The following is a 22,111-nucleotide window of genomic DNA, read 5'->3' as shown; positions in this document are numbered from 1 at the left end:
CTCTCTGTCTTCATTCAACTCTCTACCCAGATGAAGGAGACATTAAAAAACCTGGAATCTTTGTTCAGAGAAAGTCAGCCTTCAGAGGAGCAAAGTCTGACCTAAAGAGGGACCCTAAAACCAGAGAAAATGGCCCCTGGTATCCAGAGACCACCATTCCAGGAGTTAGTGACATTCAAGAATGTGGTTGTGGATTTCACAGAGGAGTGGTGCCTCTTGGACCATTCTCAGAAAAAACTGTAGAGGAGGTCATGCTTAAGAATGTTCAGAACCTGCTCTCCCTGGATGATATGATGATATACTTGGAAAATTGCAAAGACTCAGTTAAAAAGTTTTTTGAAGCAGTTAATAATTTTAACAGATCATCAGGATATAAAATAAACCCACTTAAATCCACAGCATTCATATATGTTACCAACACAACCCTGGAAGAAGAGATAGTAAGAAATGCCCCATTCAAAATAATTCTAGACAGTATAAAACTCCAAGGAGTATAGCTGCCAAAACAAACCCAGGAAGTACATTAATATACAAGTAAAAACTTTTTTCTTGGGAAATAATATCAGTTGTAAATAATTACAGTAATATTAAATAATAATTCATGGGTATGAATAGTTCATGGGTAGAAAGAGCCAATATAATAAAAATGACAATTTTGCCTACATTAATATATAGGTTCAATGGCATCCCAATTAAATTACCAACAATCATGTAACTGAGCCAGAAAAAAATAAAAACAAATTCTTTTGGAGGAAAAAAAAGTCAAGAATGTCAAAGTACCCAATGGAAAAAAAAATGTAAAGGAAAGAGGTTTAGCAGTACCAGATCTTAAACTCTATTTTAAGGCAGTAATTATCTAAATTATTTGGTGCTGGCTAAGAAATAGAAAGGTAAATCAATGGAACAGAGTAGACACCATTTAAAGTAGTAAATAAATATAGTGACCCTGGATTTGACAAGTATAAAGGTTCAAGGTTTGGGGATCAGAATTCATCATTTGGTAGAAAAAAAAATTGTTGGGAAAACTGGAAAGAAGTATGGCAGAAATTTGGTGTAGACCAATATCTTAACACTATTTAACAAAATAATGTCAAAATGGATCCATGATCTAAAGAGGGATTTTATAAGAAAATTCTAAGGACATGGAACATACTACTTATCAGACTTCAGGGTAGCATACAATTTATGAATAAGTTAGAGATATAGAGCAGAGTGACATGTAAAATGGATAATTTTGATTACATTAAATTAAGAAGGTCTTGTACAAATAAAACAAATGTAGTCAACATCCAGAAAGAAAGTTGCAAATTGGATAAAAAAAATTATAGACAGTTTCTAAGCTAAATGTCTCATACCTCAAATATATAAAGATCTTTGTAAAATCTATAAGAATACAAGTCATTCCCCAATTGATAAATGGTCAAAGGATATGAACAGGAAATTTTCAGATGAAGAAATTAAAACTGTCCAGCGGCATATGAACAAATGCTCTAAATCACTAATGATTAGGGAAATGTAAACTAAAACAACTCTCAGGTACCACCTGATACCTTTCAGATTGGCTATTATGACAGAAAAGAAAATGATAAATGTTGGAGAAGACATGGGAAAATTGGAAAACTAATTCATTGTTGGTATAGTTGTGAACTTATCCAACCAGTCTACAGAGCAATTTGGAACTATGATCAAAGTACTATACACTGTGATCCCTTTGATCCAACAATACCACTACTATGTCTGTATCCCAAAGAAATAAAAAATGGAAAAGGACATACATGTACAAAAAGATTTCTAGCAACTCTCTTTGTGGTAGCAAAGAATTGGAAATTGGGGGGATACCCATCAATTGGTAAATGGCTGAACAAATTGTGGTATATGAATGTACTGTAGTGCTATAGGAAGTGATGAGTAGGCAGATTTCAGAAAAACCTAGACTTTTATGAACTGATGCTGAGCAGAACTAGGAGAACATTGTATACCACAACAGCACTGTGTGATGATCAAGTATGAAAGACAATTCCCAAAAACTCATGATGGACAATGCTAACCACCTCCAGGGAAAGAGCTATGGAGTGTCAATGCAAATAGATGTATACTGTTTTCACTTTTTTTTGTTTTTTGTTTTTTTCTTTCTCATGGTTTTTCCCTTTTGTTTTGATTATTCTTGCACACGTATAATCTATATCAGGTTGCTTGCTATGTTGGGGAAGGGGGAAGGAAGGGAGGAAAGGAGAAAAATTTGGAACTCAGAATCTTACAGAAATGAATGTTGAAATCTCTTTACGTGTGATTGGAAAAAATAAAATATTATTAAGTAAAAAGATAAAAAATTCAATTCACACTTTTTATTTCTTTTTTGACATTTTAGCTGGGCTGGAAATACAGTAGTTACTCACAGATGATCCCAATGATTAGGCTGACAGCTTTAACTTGATGTATTTTTCTAACCTGTGGTAGTTTGTCCTTTCTTAGGCATCCTAGTGACTCTCCATTCCAAGAGGCTCACCGTATTAATACCACAATGTGAACACCAAATTGTCTTGAGCCCTACTGGGGCTCAGAACCCTTATCCACCAGTAGTAGAGATTATAAGCCTGTGCCACCATGTGTGATGGCAATCTAATTGTGTACCAATGCACATAATTATGCACAAACTTACTTCACAACCCCTGACACACACACATATAATAGAGTTTTTCTTGGCAACCTAAGACAGATAGTAACTTCATTGCAAAAAACTGCCTTTGAAATGACCCAAAAATAAATATACTCCCCACAATCCTGAATATTTTTTATAAGTAACAAGGAAAGATTGTTATTTGTACCCAAACAGGGAATCATTAGCTAAAATGGAAATGAATCCTAATTATGCCAGATTCTCAGCCCTCTTTCCAAGCCTCTTCTTATTTCCAAAGCATTGCTATGACTTTTTTTTTTCTTTGAAAGGTATATAACTGGATCCAGCACAAAAATGTTTTGCTGAACTTGAGGAAATATTTCAGTGCTGGGCATCCTTCTGATAAGATGTTAAGTTGTGATGGCTTAACAACTCACTGATATATAGCCAAAGGAATCCTATATATCATTAGCATATTTGAAATCCTTGTGGCTTCCTGTCAGGTTGTATTCATCTCTAGAAACACTAAAGGCAAACCTCAAGATCCTGCCATCCCCTGTGGAATCAATGATTCTTAACATGTATTAGTCTATCTGATATTATGGGTTGGTGATGCCAAGACGAAAAGCAGTCTCAGGTAACACAAAATGCTGAATAATCATGAAAATTAGTGGATTGTGAAATGAATGACCACCTACCATTGCAGATGAGACCTGTCGTGACTTTCCAGTTTATTAAAGAAAGCATAAAATATATGAGAGGGAAGGAATGTTACAATGCCTGAAGCTCAAAACACACCTATTGAATTGTTTCCTTGGTGTTGTTTGCCAGCAATATTACTCAACATTATCTATTTTGCTGGCCATTTGAGTTTTTGTATCAAACAAAGCGCCACATTGCCTCATTCCCAGGTCTGTATCCTTTCAGCATTTAAATTATGTAGCTTGAATTTATATTGACTGGTAACACAGAAGAGCCTGGATATTTAAATCTTATCACTTGCATCATGTTAGGTTTCCAGACAGTTGGCTAAATTAATTTCATACACCTCATTCTCCATCTCCCCAACTGCATCCGTCTGATATCCAGCGAGGAGTCCTTTGCACCATACTGTGCCCGGTTTCTGAATTGTACTAAACTTAACTGGTTTTAGACTTTGCTTTAAAGGATCCTGAGTACTTATAAAGGTTTTATTACCCTGTGCGTGTAATCATTAGTCTATAGTGCTGAATGGTCTGTAAACCTAAACAGTATTGAGTGGACTTATTAGAATTTTTTTTAATTCCCAAAGTGAAAAATCCACAACATTACAGCTATCTCCACGCAGGTTAATTTTAGTGGCAGTTTGATGCAATTAACCATATAATTCAACTTTAAAAAAAACTACTGCTACTGATCTTAAGGAAAATAGGTTGGAGGATTTAAATTATTCAGACTTGTCATTTATATTAATTGAGTTCCTTGTTTTTTTTTTAAATTCTTTTCATTGTTTGCTTGTGTAAACACAGATGAAAAGGAGATGGATGCTAACATTTTTAATCAAGAAAGTCTACATACTGAGTTGATGGAGAAAGTGAAATTAGACTTCATAATCTTTGCATATACTTAATCAGCAGATAAAAATGGCAAAGGACAACATCTGTGAAGATGCTAGTCTTAAAAATAAGCTAATCTCAGTTCAAAAATTAGCATCTATTAAGCAATGAAGGGGACATGGTGTTAGATAAAGAATAGCATTCCAAATGTGGAGACAGAGATCATTTGCTTAAATAGCTACATTAAAAAACTTCTCACTTGACTCACCTATACTTGCTAGCTATTGTCCTGCATTTCTTCCCTTCATGGCTAAGCTTCTTGAGAAAGTCATCTACAATCATTGCTTCTCCTTCTTCTCCTCTCACTCTCTTCTTAACTCTGAAGTCTGGCATCTGACCTCATCATTCAACTGAAATCATTATTCAATTGTTCTGTCCAAAATTACCCGTTGTTCTTAATTGCCAAATCAGATTGCCTTTTTCTCAATCCTCATCTTCCTTGACCTGTCTTCAGTCTTTGATGCTCTTAATCACCCTATTCTGTTGGATAACTTCTTTCTAGGTATTCAAGATGCTTCTCAAAAAGGATTCCTAATGAGGACATATAAGCAAGTCTCACACACACACACACACACACACACACACACACACACACACACTCATCAAACTCCAATGACTCCCTTTTACCTCCAGGATCAACTGAATGGTCCTCTGGCTTTGAAAGCTTTTAATAACCTTATTTCTTTATACCTTTCCAGCCTTCTTTCACCTTGGTCTTCCTTGCTGTTTCTCATACTGGATGTTACATCTCCTAACTCTGGACATTTTCACTGGTTGTCACTTAATCCTGGGATTCCCTGCTTCCTTATCTTTACCTTCCCTGGCTTCCTTCAAGACCCAAATAGAATCTCACCTTCTGAAAGAAGGCTTTCTACATCTACCTTAATCCTAATGTCTTCCCTCTGATATTATCCCCAATACATCCTGTATATATCTTGTTTACCTGTTTTCTCCCCCCATAATCTGTGAATTCTTTGAGTAGGAACTGTCTTTTGTCTTTCATTCATCTGTTCTAGGACTTGACACATAGTAGATGTTTATAAATGTTTGTTGAATTTGACTTGATTTGACTTAGAAATGACAAAATGTTAACCCAAGTCTAAGTGACTTGCCCCAATTCTCATGGAGTGGAAAACCTGTGGCTTTCTAAGTCCTTAAGGTGAAGGATTTTGCCTGAGTCCAAGTTTTACAGAACAAATTCTTTTATTAAGGGGATTTGTTCTGTGAAGTTCAAATTCAGTAAAAGAGCCACACTTGAGGACTTAGAGAGCCACATGTGGCCTTGAGGCAGCAGCTTCCCTACCCCTGAAGGCAGTAAGTAGCAGAGCTGGCATTTGATCCTGGGGATTCCAGCTCTAAATCCAGGGCTCTTAACACTCTACTGGGCATTCTTTGGGGGCAGATATTAGAGGATGGCTATTGATGTAAATGTAAAGAGAAAGAAGAAAAAGAGAAATGTAATTAACATAAATATGCATAAGTCAATTCAACTCAACTGGCATTTATTGAACACTTACTATGTGTTAGGTACCATGCTAAATTTTAGCTATGTAAAAACAAAAGTAAAATCAGTCCTAAACTCAAGAAGTTTACCTTCTATTGGGAAAAATAATATGTATACACAGGAGTGTGCTGGAGCCAGTTAGTATTGGCTCCCAAAATCCAATTGTTAGATTTTTAGCATAATCTAGAAAACAATAAATGCTACACATTAGAGCTAGATGATTTTGTTGATTTCTAGACTGAAGAAATTAGTGGAGAAAATATTAGTAGTGCAGACTAAGTTTAAAATTTTAATACATTTTAGATAACTGGCTGTGAAATTTTGTTATTTGTTGTTCAGTCATTTTCAGTCATGTCAGACTCTTCATGACCCCATTTAGAGTTTTCTTGGCAAAGATACTGGAGTGGTTTGCCATTTACTTCTTTAGCTCATTTATAGATGAGGAAACTGAGGCAAACAGGATTAAGTGACTTGCCCAGGGTCACACAGCTAATTAAGTGTCCAAGGCCAGATTTCAACTCAGGGCAATAAGTCTTCCTGTTTCCAGGCCTGGCATTCTATCCATTGCAACTCCTACCTGCCCCAAATGTTTATTAGCATATTATTATTATACAAGGATAAGAGTTTGTGTTAGTTTGTTTGTCACAGACCCATGACTTCATTAATATAGGGCAACTGCCTTTACCAATTTAAATAGATTTCTGTCCTAAAATTTATAATCTTAGAGAACTGCTTGAGAAGAATATATATATAATAGCTATCTAAATAATGTAATAATAGAAGTAAGTTGAGGGAGGAAATAGTAGGGAGTAGTGATTCAAGGATTATAGTGGTGAATTAGAGAAGAGAGGGGATAATCAATCAGATTTTTCCATAGCAATACAGGAGGAGCAATAGTATTATACAGCATGAATCAGACCTTGCCAAAGCTTCAGAAACTAAAGAGGGCCAAGGTGCAAAGGTAGGCTTGCTTAGAAGAGCCATATAAAGAATGAGAGCAGACAGGTAGAATTAGATCATCTGGTAGAAAAACATAGAATCCCCTATCAAAAATTACCCAGAATAAAATGAGAATAGCATCATGAAATGGAGCATGGAAATGGAAAATTATTTTAGCAATCATGTACAGAATAGTTTTGAGGGTATAGAGTTTGTGAGGACTACATGAAGAGCTTTCTTAAAAAAAAAAGGAAAGAAAGATTTCTTGCAAAATCCAATCAAAAAAAAATTGAAAAATTCACCTAACCAAAGGCATAATTTTGTGTTGCTCCCTTTCATGTAATCTTCAATCTGTCCAATAACCAGCTATGACCTGAAATCAACATACAATATCCTGCCTCCAAACATGATCACCAGCTGTCTGCCTCTTTGTATTCCCTTATCATATCTAGCTCTCTAAATTCTTATCTACCTTGAAGGCTCAACTTCAATGCCATCTCCTCCAAGAAAATATCCCTCATCCCACCAGCTTTTAGCATTTTGACTCTCCTCAAATTACCTTGTATTTATTTATTTGGTTACTTACCTTTGGCAAGCTTTTTAAGGCAGGAACTAGTTCATTATTGTCTTTGTATGTCCAATGCCTTGCACAGTGCCTTGCATATAATATACACTTACTTCTCCCTTTGTTCAACTTTTGAATTGAGTAGAATAGAAAACTTAAAAATATTTATTATGCACAAAGCTCTGAGCAAGTCCTGGTGAAAATAATTTCTTGGGTTTTTTTTGGTTTTTGTTATACCTTTGATAAACTTGTAACGTAGTAAGTTATGTGCATAAATGATTCTAATATAAAAATAATATAAGTCCATAAGACAGATATGAAGTACAGTAAAAGATATTGGAAGAAAGATTTATTCTGAGACATAGGTAAAATATTTGAATCTATAGTTATGGTTGGGGCTTTTGGGATAACTACAACAATGAGGCCACCATGGGCTTACAATATTGGCTGAATGGTACACACTCAAAAGAAAGATTTCTAAATTTATGGGAATGAAATTTATCTTTTCATTTTTTGTACACTTAACCCTTAAACAGTGATCATGTAATAGAGGGATCTTGGGAGCACCATAAGAAACTTTTCCAAAAGGCAACATTTATTTTCAAATATTTGGATCGCTCAGACAAGGATTTTTCTCCAAAGTATAATTCATCATCCTCCTTACTCACTGTAAAATCAATCTGTTCTCTTTGTGTGACATAAACAAGAAGCCATTTCATGGGAATGAGGCAGGCCAGATGTGAAGGTGTTTTAGAAAAGCACAACAGGGAATACACCAAGCAAAGAAGCATCTGCATTTATTTCAATGTCAAATCACATGTGTGTTATAAAATGAAAGTTTATCGCTTTTATTAAAGAATAACTTTCCTCTTATGATGTTACTCGTACTTTCTCTGAGCTTTGCATTCAGGTCAGCCATATAAATCACTGAGACTATATGTGGCTGACAATTTATGTGTGGAACAAACCACTTAGCTTCCATCTACAGCAATGCAGTAAGCATTCTACTCTGTCATCCCATTATTTTCCAAAAAGGAGAATTTTCTTAATAATTAATGTTACACCTAAAATAAGTAACGTCTTTTTTTAGAAGGTAAGCTCCTTGAGGGCAAGTGATGTTTCTCTTTTGTTTTTATATACCCAGATTCTAGCTCAATGCCTTGCACATAATAAGCACTTATTAAATGTGGAACTGAATTTATTGAATAGTACTGATTTGATGGACATGGACATAATTAAAGACAAAACTTGCCAAAAACTACCAGGATCCCCAAATAGATATTTTTTAATAACAAGGTAGCCTAAATCATTCCTGTTTATTCAAATAACAATAAAAACATTTCAACAGATTCTTCTTGGACCTGAGCTACACTTTAATTATGAGTCAAGTACTTTTGGAAATTGCATTAACTCTCTCAAGAAAAGTGAATTCTACCAAGAGCCTTGAAATGGCCATTTGTACAGCTTTCAAAGACATATAATTGACCATATGCCTCAGTGTCAAGATTGTATTTGTTGGTTCCTCCAGTAAGGTCCATTCATAAGTCACTGAACACAGATGTCAGATTTAAAGCCCCAATAGCCAAATCAAAACTGTAACTTTTGTCCTCTTCCCTGCTGTTCTGCTGCTGTCATTGCAGAAAAAAATCAATGGCCTTTTTAAAACTTTTAATTGTTTCATGTGTTACCGTGGCCAAAAACGTCTTCACCCAGGTGGTCAGCTTACTAGTGAATTGTCTCACTATACTTACCTAGATTTGCCTTCACAAACAGACTCAGTCTATTACTAGGGACATGCTCAGAGCTTTCCCAGAGTGTCAGAATTGTCTCGAGTGTACACTTATTGGTGTAGCCTACAAGAAGCAACAACCCATGTGGCAGCTAAGCTGGATCTTGTGGAAGAAATTTTGTCATAGAAATACAAGATGTCATATAGCAAAGATGAAGAGTAAGTGGAAAGTCAGTGTCACTGGTACCCTGACAATGACAGGAGAAAGAGAAAGACCTCCAGCATCTTGGATGGACCCCCTTTGGCAAACTTGTGTAAGGGCATGAACAAGAGCTACACAGGATGGATAGACCTAGATGGGTGATGATCTGAATCATAAAGGAAACTTCCGAATCCATAAGATCATAGATACTTTTAAGTCTTTAAATATGTACAGTCGAACTAGGGATACCTTTGAATAAATAATAAGAAAGACAACAGCAGCACAGATTTAGAGCCAGAAGGGACAGTAGAAGTTATTTGGCCCAATCCTCTCATTTTACAAATGAGAAAATTGGGACCCAAAGACTCATGTGGCTTAACCAAGACCACATGTATAGGAAGTGGCAGAATCAGACCTCAAACTTGCATCCTATAATAACAGCTGGATTTTTCCTATACCACATCACTTGTCTGATACTCTCTCATGATGCTGTATTATAATGCTGGATATCTATGCATGACCAGAACAATATGGAAGCTTAAAACTAAATTCTATTTCTCAGTCTTTTATGCAAAAACTCTTTAAAAGCAAAATAGTATATTTAAACAAGTATTTGATTGGTATAATCAAAACAATGAGCTAAACTGGCGGGGGGAGGGGTAGAAAAGCATTCCTCCTTCTCCCTGCTCTCCTTCCAATTTTCCCCCTTCAGTTTTCTTCCCTCCATCTTTCTTTTTCCTTTTTTCTCTTTCTTCCTTCCCCTCTCTCTCCTCCCTCTATATTTCCTTTCTCTTCCTAGCTTCCCTTTTCTCTCCTTTTCTCCTCCTCTTTCATACACACACATACACACACACACACACACACACACCCCTCTTAAATAAAGATTTTAGGGGATTTGGGTTGTCTTCCTTATCCAATCTCAATTCCATACTTCCTTTTTTCCACTTAAACAAATCATTGAATGAATTCAATCAAGTTTCTAAATCCTCTTTTCCATGCTCCATAATAATGTTGGAATGCATCTATACACTTTAATAGAAAATCACATATTTAGTAGTTTAAAATGACAATACCTCTGTTAATTAATCTTACAATACTGGTTCTACAATGAGAATTGGTGCTATTACTCCCTAATCTAAGTTAGCTATAAAAGCTGATGAATTATAACTCTATTAATCATTTGCTATTTTGTCCTCTTCTTTAGAGAATCTTCTTTTAATGCTTTTGACATGAAGGTTGGCCTAGATAAATTCTGAGATATCTTCAAACTCTGGTATTTTGATATTAGGGGACCCTATTAAAAAAGCAGATGCTAGCAAGCTCCAAAAGGAACTCATAGCAAAGATTTTGGCTGGACTCTTGGTACTTCAACAGATCAAACATTTCCTCAATGTTGGTTTTCCTTTTCCAGTTGTAAATTCCAAACACTAGAAATACTTCTACTTGTGCAATTCTTCACCATCTCATCCCATAAATTCTTTAGAGAGAATCTATTCATGCACCAAAGACTGCTTTTGATCCATTACTATTTCATGGGAGCCATATAAATATTCAGACTGTTGATATATTCTTTCTCTTCATTATATGACTGGCTTGTCTGCTTCTCAGGTCATAGACGTCCCTAATAATGCCTTTTCTGCCATTTATCATATGAAAATCATCATTGGTGCTAAGCCAAAGCTTATCTCCACCTACAATGCAACTTTCTATTGTCCTTTGTGTCATTAGCAATTTTTGTTCCTCTGAAATCATTGTCTTAAAGATATATATAAACATGTAGCATCACAACAGTATATTGTTAAAAACAATAAACTTTGGATACTGAAAGTAGCTGGAGGTAGTTGAAAACAATGCATAATTTCTCAAATGTGATGATGTGATTTTTTTTCCTTTTCATTCAGTTCTCAGAATAGCTCATAGCACATATGTAATATCTGTCCAGATATGTGTTCTGAAGGATTAAATTTTAGTTTACCTATTTTTTCTGAAATGTTTTGGCTCTTAATTTCATCACAAATATTTTTATATTTTTGCCTGGTAGACAGCTAGTACCTAATAAATATTTGATGACAAACTGAAGAGGGAATAAGGATATAGTGCTTGAGTTCCTCAAAATAGTTAAATGCAAACACGAGAGGCCACACACAGAAGAGAGGTAATGAGACAAAAAGATAAAGATATCTTTTTTTGTTTGTTTTCTTTTGCTTTTTTTTTAATATGAGGCAATTGGGGTTAAGTGACTTGCCCAGAGTCACACAGCTAGTGAGTGTTATGTGTCTGAGTCCTGATTTGAACTCAGGTGTTCCTGCCTCCAGGGTCAACACTCTATCCACTGCGCCACCTACCTGCCCCAAAAGATATCTTTAAACAGCAGGTTTATCCTACTTTTTCCAGAACTTTAGAACTTAATTTTAGAGTTTTTACATTTCTTTTGTTCTCCCAATACCTCTTTTAAAAAATATTGTCAGCCTGAGTCTCCTACAGAACTGGGAAGAAACAAGCAGTTATGAGGACATATAAAGATATCCTGGAGTCCCATGTGTTCCTAATTGTTGGAGAAAACTGCTATTGCCCTATCTTTTATGTGTGAAGCAAGATAGTCACAAAGCAGTGTCATACACTTTTTATACACAAGCCACTTAGTCAAGAGAGGAAGTTATGTGGTCTAGACTATGCAGAGAATGGGCCAGATACCATTGACTGTAGCCAGCTAGCACAGATCGGACCAAGACAAAAAGACTATGGTGGGTTGGCAAAAATATTTCATCCTTTCTGTGAGTGGCCTGCTAGCTAATTACCTTTCTTCCTGAAAAAAAAAGAGCCTTTGGAATCAAATTAAGAAATGATTCCTTTGTAATTATTTATAGTTATGAAATACAGGATAGATCTGCAATTTCATGTCATTGCAATGTTTGTGACTGCAGAGACTGTCCTCTAGGGCTTGACGAGAGTCAGTTGCAAGCAACAGAGGTGATATTTAAAATGAGATTTTCCTAACTTCAAGTCCAGCACTTTGTCCATTTCTGTATCCTACAATCATAGTTAATGAAAACAATAGAGGGCAAAAAATTCTCACGCCTGGATTTGACAAAATGAAGATATATGCTCCTTTACTAAATTGCATGCTGGGAAACCAAATTTGCCAATCTTCTAAGAGCAAAGAAAAAAATACATTTAGAATATGTTTTTTTTTTCCACATTGCCATCTTGCTCAGTGTGATGTGATGTTCATGGCATGGCATGGTAGCAGAATTGGTACAGTGAAAAAAAAATTGGACTTAAGAGTTAGAAGATTAGGTCCAAATGCTGACACTGTCATTTGCTACCCATATGTCTGTGAGTAAGTTACTTAAGCTCTCTACATCTCTTTCCTCATCACCAAATTAAGAGGTTGGACAAGATGAATCATATGATCTTGTGATGAATCAGACCTGAACAAGATTCCCCTCTGTAACATACCCAGTAAGCAATCACCTTGCTTTTCCTTGAAGATTTTCACTGAGGGGAAGCCTACCACCTCCCAGGGCATCCATTTACATTTGAATAGCTCCAATAACTAATAAGTTTTTTTTCTTCCATAAAACTTAAATTTGCCTCTTTGCAACTTCCACCCAAAGTTCTCAGTTCTTCCCTCTGAAGCTAGAGAGAGCAAATGTAATTCCTCACTGCACCTGCTGAGTTTTCAAATATATAAAGAAAGTTATTGTGTGCTTCCTAAGCTTCCTTTTCTCCTGGCTAAACACTCTTAATTCTTCAACCAATACTCATGTCATGATTGACAGACCTTTGGCACTCTTCTGGATGCCCTATGACTTCTCCATTTCCTTCCTAAAGTGGAGTGTCCAGAAACTTAGAAGATATTTCAGATATGGTTTGACCAGGGAAGAATAGAGGGATACTAACCACCACCTTCCAATTCAATTAGGCAAAGATTTATTTAGCACCTACTATGAGCAGAACAGTGTCCTAAGTACTAGGGATATAAATAAAAAAAACAAATAGTCAGACTTTGCACTTTACTGAAAGGAAAACCATGTACCCAGGTAAGTAAACTTTAATAGCTTAACATTGCACTAAGATGTTTGGAACATCTTGTATAAAGTAATATAAAAATATTTTTAGAGGTAGTGAGAACTAGCAAGTGGGATGCAGTGAGGAAGGATTAGGTAAGACTTTCTGTGAGAAATGGCACTTCTATTTTGAAAAAAATGAGGAATCTAAGAAGTTGAAGTGAGGATTGAATGCAACTTGGACAGGGTGGGGGTGGGGTAGGGGAAACAACATGTACAAAAGCCAGGAGACAAGAGATGAGGTACCATTTAAGGTAGTACTTGGGCTGAAACAGTGATTTCATGAAGAGGATTAAAGTGAAATTATATTAGAAAGATGTACGGAAGAGAGTTTGTAGAGGACATCAATTGCAAGGCAGAGGACTTTATAGTTTATCTAGAGGCAACAGAGAGCCACTAAAATTTTTAGAGTAGGGAAGTTATACGGTAAGATCTATGATTTAAGAATATAAGTCTGACAACTGTATGAAGGATGTATGAGGGAAACCAATTAGTAAGCTTTTATAGTAGCTTAGGTGAAAGGTGAATAAGGAGAGAATTGGGGGAGTGGCTATGTGAATGAAGAAAATAAGATGTGAAAAAGTAATGTAGAGACAGAATCACAAGTCAGTAAGTTAATGTATGGGAAGCAACGGGAAAGAGACAGAAATATTGAGGGTGACTCCAACATTGTAAATATTGGTAAAGAGCTATGCTTTTCTTAAGACAAAGACTATATTAGCTTGTTTTTGCTACTGTATCACTGATGATTCATGCTGAATGAATTAGTTAAAAAGTATTTGTTAAGGACTTACTCTGTGTGAAACATGTTGTTAAGCATTAGAGATAAAAATAGAAAAGAAAAGCAGTCCCTGCTCCCAAGGAGCTCACATAATAATACAGGAAGATAACACATTTCAAATTCAATTCAAATGGAAAGCTTCCATGGTTTTTAGGGTACGTTGGCAAGGTAGATGTGATTTCATCCTTTTATTTCTTAAATAGTATTTTATTTTCCCCCAGTAATGTGTCAAGAAAATTCCAGCATTAATTTTAACGTGGTTTGTGAGTTCCAATTTTTCCCTCCCTCCCCAACCCTCTTTTGAAAATGGTAGGCTATTTGATATAATTTATACATGTGCTATCGTGAAAAAAATTCTATAGTAGTCACAGTTGTGAAAAAAACAGATCAAAAGAAAAAAATGATGAGAAAGAATAAAGTAAGTGAAAAAAAATGCTTCCATATGCACTCAGAGTCCATCCATCAGTTCTTTGTCTTGATATGAATAGCATTTTCCCTCGTGAGTCCTTTGTACTTGTCTTTGATCATTGTGCTGCTGAGAAGACACGAGCCATTCATAGTTGATCATTACACAATGTGGCTGATACTGTGTACAATGCTTTCCTGCTTCTGCACATTTCATTTTGCATCAGTTCATACAATTCTTTCCCATGATTTTCTGAAATCTGCCTGTTCATCATTTCTTATGGCACATACATTCCATTCCATTCATATAGCACAGCTTGTTCAGCCATTCCCCAATTGATGGGCATCACCTCAACTTCCAATATTTTGTCACCACAAAATGGGCTGCTACAAATATTTTTGTATGTGTAGGTCTCTTTTTTCCCCCTTTTTTTATGATTTCTTTGGGATACAGACCTAGTACTGGTATTATTGGAGCAAAGTGTATGTACAGTTTGGTTGCCCAAATACATCCTTTTAAAATGGCATATCAACTGATAAAACCATATCAGTTCCTGATGTTAAGCTATTTGACTGTCTAGGACTTTGGTGTTGAGAATTTTCTTTTCTAGGTTTCTAGTACATGTGAATTCTGAAGAGGCAGGAGCAATAGCACCTATATAAGCAGGGGCCACATTGAATTCCCACAAAGATTGTTTTCTTGGATGAGGACTTCTGGGACTGGACTGGAAGAAGGACTTTGGTGGCAGGAGAGGACAGGAAAAATGGGTTATAAGGGTACAGCTATTCCTGGGCCCATAGGCTTACCTGAGTGATAATGAAAACTGGTCAACAATTGGTGTTGGTGGCAGGAGAGATGACAGGCTCCTTTTCCATGGAAGTTATTCCCCTTCATAATGTCTGAAAAGGTTGAACTTGAAACAAGGAAGATGGTCTGAAGAGCTGTTCCAAGGACTCTTGGGTTCAAAGTCCTAGGCTGTCTTATTAGCATGAGATAGTCTATCCATGCTATGTAGCTTATCACATGCCTTACGTGAGCATGCATCCACCTCTTCACCTTTTGGGCTGGCTTGCTCACTCTAATTTGCTCTCACACTGGCAGGTCTATATTGCAAGGGAAGGACTTGGTTATGCTCAAATTCCCTAACTCCAGGGCCAGTATTCTACTTATTGTGCCACCTAGCTTCCCTTAAACAAACAAACAAATAAATAAACCAACCAACCAACCATTGGCTATTCCCTCAAATCCACACTCTTTCTCCCTACCTCTAGATTTGTTCACATTGTCCACCATGGCTGTAGCATTGTTGTTATTATTCAGTCATGTTTGTATCTTCATGACCCCATGGATCATATAACTCATAAGGTTTATTTGGCAAAGATACTCTAATAGTTTGCCATCTCCTTTTCTAGTGGATTAAGGCAAGATACCAGAGTGGTTTGCATTTCTTGCTCTAGTAGATTAAGGTAAACAGAGTTTAAGTGACTTGTCTAGGGTCGCATAGCTTGTAAGTGTCTGAGGTCAAATTTGAACTCATGTATCCCAACTCCGGGCCCAGCATTCTATCCATTGAGCCACCTAGCTGCCTCCTTGATAAGCATACCATCTATTTTATTGAAGTGTTAAATAGTACAGGACTAAGAATTAAGATTTCATTCTAAGTTAACATACTTAGTAATTCAACTAATTTCAAATCTAACTGTGCTATTGTCTAATGTATATCTCTCTTTTTTGTGTACCATAATACCAAGAGATACTATGTCAAATGCTTCCTTAAAATCTAGATAAGCTATCTTCATAGCTTTCAATGATGTATGAATCTACTAACACTGTTAAAAAAAAAAAAGAAATCAGTTTAGTCTGGTATGACCTGTTCTTGATGAAGCCATGCTGAATCTTTGTGATCACTGCTTATTTTTCTAGATTCTTATTAGTCATCTCTTTATTAAAATATTCTGGAATTTTATCAATAATTTAATTGAATCTCACTAGCTTGTAGCTTTCATGTTCAACTGTATTCTTTTTTCTAAATAAACCATTTCCCCTTTTCTAGTCCTGTAGCACCTAACCTGTGCTTCACAGTCTTTTAAAGATAACTGTCAATGGTTCAGTATTCATATCTGCCAGTTCTTTCAATGACAGAGAAAACAGTTCATCTGTGCCTGATGACTTGAATAAATCAAGGGAAATAGAGTGTTCCTTTATTATTGCCTTACTTATCCTGGGTTTCAATTCCCCAAGACTCATTTTTATTTTGTCCTTGTTTAAAGTTTATCCTTGATGTCTTTATCAAGTGAGACTTACATATCTCAGCAGAATCAGTCTTATGAATTAGGTATGAACAAGGCTTCTACACACCTGTAAATAAAGCAATCAAAGGCATTTCAACCAGGTGCGATAGGAATTCTGGTTCGGGTGAATTGAAGGGCTTGAGCAAATCCTTTAGAGCTTCTATAAAACCACTGAGCTAGCTTAGAATTGATGTAAGCCTCACAGAGAAGGAATCTCTTGGGGGAAGAGAACACCCTGTTCCCAATCTAACCTCTATCTCATTCCTCCCAACCTCTCATATTATCTAGAAGAACACCTAGTGAACTTTAGATGGTTGGTGGACTTAGCATTATTCCTCAGCATTCTAGTAGTATTTCCAGAACAACCCTTACTGGCTGCAGTGTCTATAACAGGAGCTGAAGACAGACCAAATGAACTGAAGAAAGATAGCTTCAAGTCTGTAACAGGTTCAGCAGAAAAGCTACCCCATGCCCAAAGGCAAGAGTGTGCTGGTAAATGTTTAACAATGGCTCTCTGTGGGAAAAAAATTTATACATGACACACTTTTCAGTTTAATCTTATTACTAACATTTCCTCCATCACTTTCTTAAATCTTAGAAATCAACAAAACAATGAATCAAGTCCTGATCTGTATGTACTGTTTGCCAATTTCCTCAGTGGAAATGCTCATGGTAAAAATTTAACAATGGGCTCTCAAAAGACTGTCAGAGTTGGCTCCAGCATTCTCTTGACTAAAGGGAATTTTGTTATCACCTATGAAGGAGAGAAAGGACTTCCAGAAACCAGTAGCTACCACATGTGCTTTCTGAGAATGAAGTCACTTTTTCTTGGACACTATATGTGTTTCTGGAAGAGTATGTTACAGACTTTTGGGGGTATAATTTGTACTGTGTTCCTATTACATCATCTTAGTAAATACTCCTTTCTACAATTAAGACTAGGTGAGTAATTGATATCAATTAATGAGGAAGGGGGGTGGACAAGGAACTTTCTGGTGGGACCCATTGGCTATATTATTAGACCTATACTCCTAATTCCTCAGGATTACCCCTAGACTGTGAAGAGATAAGTATCAGTTGAGCTCTTGGGATCCAGCCTGTTAATGTGTTAGGGTTGAGAAAATATATCATAGTTCATAAGTGCTAAAACAACAGAAATATTTTGGCAAAATAAGAGCCAACTAGCTCTATTTTCTTTTTCTTGGTAGACAAAATAGAAACAAGATAATGGGAGTTGTTCTGTTTTCTCTCCATTGTCATCTTCTCTAAGTAGCAGCCCCATCTCTCTTTAATTCTCCTCTTTTCCCTGATTTAGTTACAAGCCAAAATTTAAAAATATGTCCTTAATGTGCTTTGTCCTCTTTGATTCATTCAGAGGTTTAGCATGTTGTTCTTAGAGCTCCATACTACACTTTTGCATTCAAAGTCCTTTACTAGTTTTCAATTTCCTCTTCTAGGCATGAATTTTTTAAACATATCGATCTTTTTAGGAATCCCTCACGTCCACCACATTTTTTCCTTATTAGACTTCTTTTTATTTCTTTAGGATTAAATTATTGAGTGTCTCCTATATCCTTTTTTTGGGTTGCCTGCCCTTTTAGAATTATACATCATATGATCCTATCATTTCTCTAACGATTGTCAAATCTGCTTTTGCCCAATAAGCTATGTGCAATGGCTAGAAGTGGCAGAAGCAAATTTAGGACTGGAGAAAGAAGGTGGGAAAAGCAAAATTCTGTGATAAATATATTTTATGAGAATTTTTAGAGGATTTGGTAAAAGGGTGCTCCAATAAATGTTTTACCAGATCCAATGAAAGACCAAGGAAATTGCTAAGATATCTAAGATTATCTAAGACACTGACATTTATGGAGGCTTAAGCAGCTCCCAGACCCCAAACTCAGGTCTACAAAGAAAACAAACTCTCTCTGTCTCTCTCTGTCTGTCTCTCTCTCTCTGTATGTGTCTCTCTCTCTTTCTTCTTCTTCTCTCTCTCTCTCCCTCTCTCTCTCTCTCTCTCCTTCTCTCTCTCTCTCTCTCTCTCTCTCTCATCTTTCTCTGTTTCTCTCCCTCTTTCTCTGTCTCTGTCTGTCTGTCTGTCTGTCTGTCTGTCTATCTCTCTCTCTCTCTCTTTCTCTGTAGTGGTTAATTATTCTGTATTGAATTTACTTTTTAAAAAAAAATTAGTTAGTAGTCACCTCAGGAGAAGGGCTTGGCAGGAGGAAAAAATAAGAGATGTGGCAAACCAATGGTAAGGATAAGGAAATAAAGAAGTCTCAGGAAGGATATAAGAAGAATTTATCCACAGAAGTCAATCAAAAGGTTGTATATGGTGGGAAACTGAGAAAATAAGGCAACCACTTTCTATAGTCAGGTTTTCAGGACTATAGTGAGACTTAGGGATTTACAATTTCAATTTTCTCTTTTCGCAATTGAGAAAACTGAATTCTTAAGTGGTTGCTTAGATCTAGAGTTACTTGGTTTACAATTAGTGGATGGACTAGAACTGAGGTAGGCTGGCCAGTCCAGTGTAGTTTCCACTACACCATGCTACCCTTAATTATATTGTGGAAGGAAGGAAGGAAGGAAGGAAGGAAGGAAGGAAGGAAGGAAGGAAGGAAGGAAGAAGGAAAGGAAGGAAGGAAGGAAGGAAGGAAAGGAGGGAAGGAGGGAGGAGGAAGGAGGAGGGAAAGGAAGGGAGGAGGAAGGAAAGGAAGGAAGGAAGGAAGGAAGGAAGGAAGGAAGGAAGGAAGGAAGCAAAGGAGGGAAGTAGAAGGAAAGAAGTTTTTATTAAGTAACTGTGATATGCCAGACACTGTGATAAACACTTTGTAAATATCTCCTTTGATCCACTCAATGACCCTTGGAGCTAGGTGTTATTATTATTCAAATTTTACAGATGAAGAAACTGAGGCAGATAGAAGTTAAATGAATTGCCTAGAGTAACTCAGCTAGTAAGTGTTCAAGGCCTGGATTTGAACCAAAGTCTTTTTGAATCCAGGCCCAGCACTCATTCACTGAGCCATCTAGCTGGCCTGAAGGCAATATGGGTAATGGAAAGAGTACATGACCTAAGTAACTGAATGAATGAACGAAAAGGCAATTATTAAAAACTTACTATTTACTCTCTACTAAGTGCAGGGGATATAAATAGAAAAACAAGACAGTCCCTATGTTTTAAGGAGTTTGCCTTCTAGCAAGGGAAAGTAACACATAAAGAGGATTTCAGCAAAAAAAAATCATATTGAAAGGCCTCATTATCCTTAGGATTCACTAATAAAGCAAGTAGTGATGTACCTTCTTTCATGTTATTTCCACTGATAAGGCCATATCCATTTCTAGACCAATGAGCCAAATAACAATAGCAAGGAGTTTGATGGTGAAAATTTCCTTTTCCAGATTGTCAGTAGTTGTGACCATTGAGGAAACAGTTGTCAGGCAGCATCTCTGTAACCTTAGGTGGTTTCCTGGATAGTGGCTGCAGTATCTTGGCTGAAAACAAAATGGTAGAAGGGGAAACAATATTTTTACTGTGGTTTTGGGACTCACACTACTAGGTTTTGTCATGGTCTGAGGGTATATGGTAATGAAGGTGGTGGTAATGGTTTGACTTGCCTAGAATATGCCACCTTCTGGCTCTGCCATAGGGTGACCTGCTGCTTCAAGTAGATTTGCTTAACTGTCCCATAATTAGCAGTTGGACAGCAGGAAAGGTGGCCCCTTAAATATGGAACAGTCCTTTTAAAGATGGTTATGGGAACAAGGCTGGAAGCAGGGATAGTGAATAAATTATGGCATAGGAATATAATGGAATACCATTTGTCCTATTACAGAAAATGCTTGCTGACACTTTCAGGTAGATACTTATTTTTATTTTAAGAAAACCTCCATTTATTCCTAGGCTTTCCAGTGTTTTTAATAGGAAAAAGTATTGTATTTCACCAAAATATTTTTCTGCAATTATTTAGATAATCATATGATTTTTTTTATTGATATAGTCAATCATGCTGATAGTTTTCCTAATGTTGAGCCACGCCTGCATTCCTGGTATTATCCAAGCTGGTCACAGTAGACAGTTTCAGAGAATATTGGGAAAACTTGTAGGAACTTATGTAAACTGAAATGAGAAGAATCAGATATTGATTTATAGACTAACAACATCATAAAAAGGAAAAGAATGAAGATCTACCCAGTAATCAGCTGTGATTCCAAAGGACAAATGATGAAGGACATTATCCGGCCTCCTGAAAGAAAGAGTAATAGACAAAGTATGCTATATGAGAAATACTTTTTGGAAATGGCTAATGTGTGTGAAAAATTTGTTTTGCATAAGTGTGCATATTTTCTACAAAGACTTTTTTGTTTTATTATTTGTTTGTATTTCTTTCTATTTTCTTCCCAATGGAAGTGGGGAGATGGGAGTGAAGAAGAAAAAAACATAAATGTTTCTTAATTTAAAATATTTTTAAAGAGATGAAAGCTAGCATTTTTTAATTACATCTTTGCAGCCTTTGAATATTTTTTTCACTAAGCCATTACCCACATTTAACTGAACAATAAAAATGTTATTTTTCTGATTTTAAATCTTCTACTTTCTTCTCATAAGCTAAATGTAGTCTGGTTGTAACATTAAGATTAAAGAGAATCTATTTGGTAGGATAGAATAAAGAGAGATACAAGCTGAGAAGGTTTAGGACTAGGTATTCATATAAATCTAAGGAAGACAAACAGGTATCACAAACCAGGGACAGAAGTAACATTAAGAAAAGTTAGCTAAGAGAGGGAGAATGAAGCAAGTACAACAGGTCCAGACAGAAAAATGTTTGGGATGTAGGAGTCCAGGTAAATGACTGGGGAACAGAGAGATCAAGAGTCCAGAATAAGTAAGGATATCAAGAAATTAGACACCCAAGGCCAAAAATTATAGGGAAAAAGAGATCAATATATAAACAAAAGTCATAAGGTTGGGATAGCAGAAGAAATGATAGAACTTGATACTGATTTAACTGAGTCAGAGACTCCTTAAATACTTTCTGCACAAGCCAAGAGCTCTTTCAGCGTAGGAAAACCTTAATCCACAGTTTGAGGCCTACTAAAATGTATAAAATTCTGAAGGGTATGAACACTATTAACATAGTTTTATTTTCTCAATTCTGGTTTCTAGAAACTGAAGACACTCCTAGATACTTGAAAGACTTAGTTTTAAGACAGAAAAAGGAAATACTTTACAGAGAAGTTAGTAAATTATAGAATTAAGGATCAGTAAACTGAGGGTTGAAAGGGACCTTAAAGATAATCTAGCTTGCCACTCTGAATAAGGATTGTCCCTCCCCTACTTGGCCAATCCTACCATGTTTCCTACACTTCCATGATCTTCATCTCCTCCCTTCCAGTCTCAATCTGTGCCCTAGA

Source organism: Phascolarctos cinereus, unplaced genomic scaffold (genome assembly GCF_003287225.1).
Source record: "Phascolarctos cinereus isolate Bilbo 61053 unplaced genomic scaffold, phaCin_HiC Scaffold_4;HRSCAF=312, whole genome shotgun sequence".
Classification (NCBI taxonomy): Eukaryota; Metazoa; Chordata; class Mammalia; order Diprotodontia; family Phascolarctidae; genus Phascolarctos; species Phascolarctos cinereus.
Note: the sequence above shows the minus strand (reverse complement) of the source record.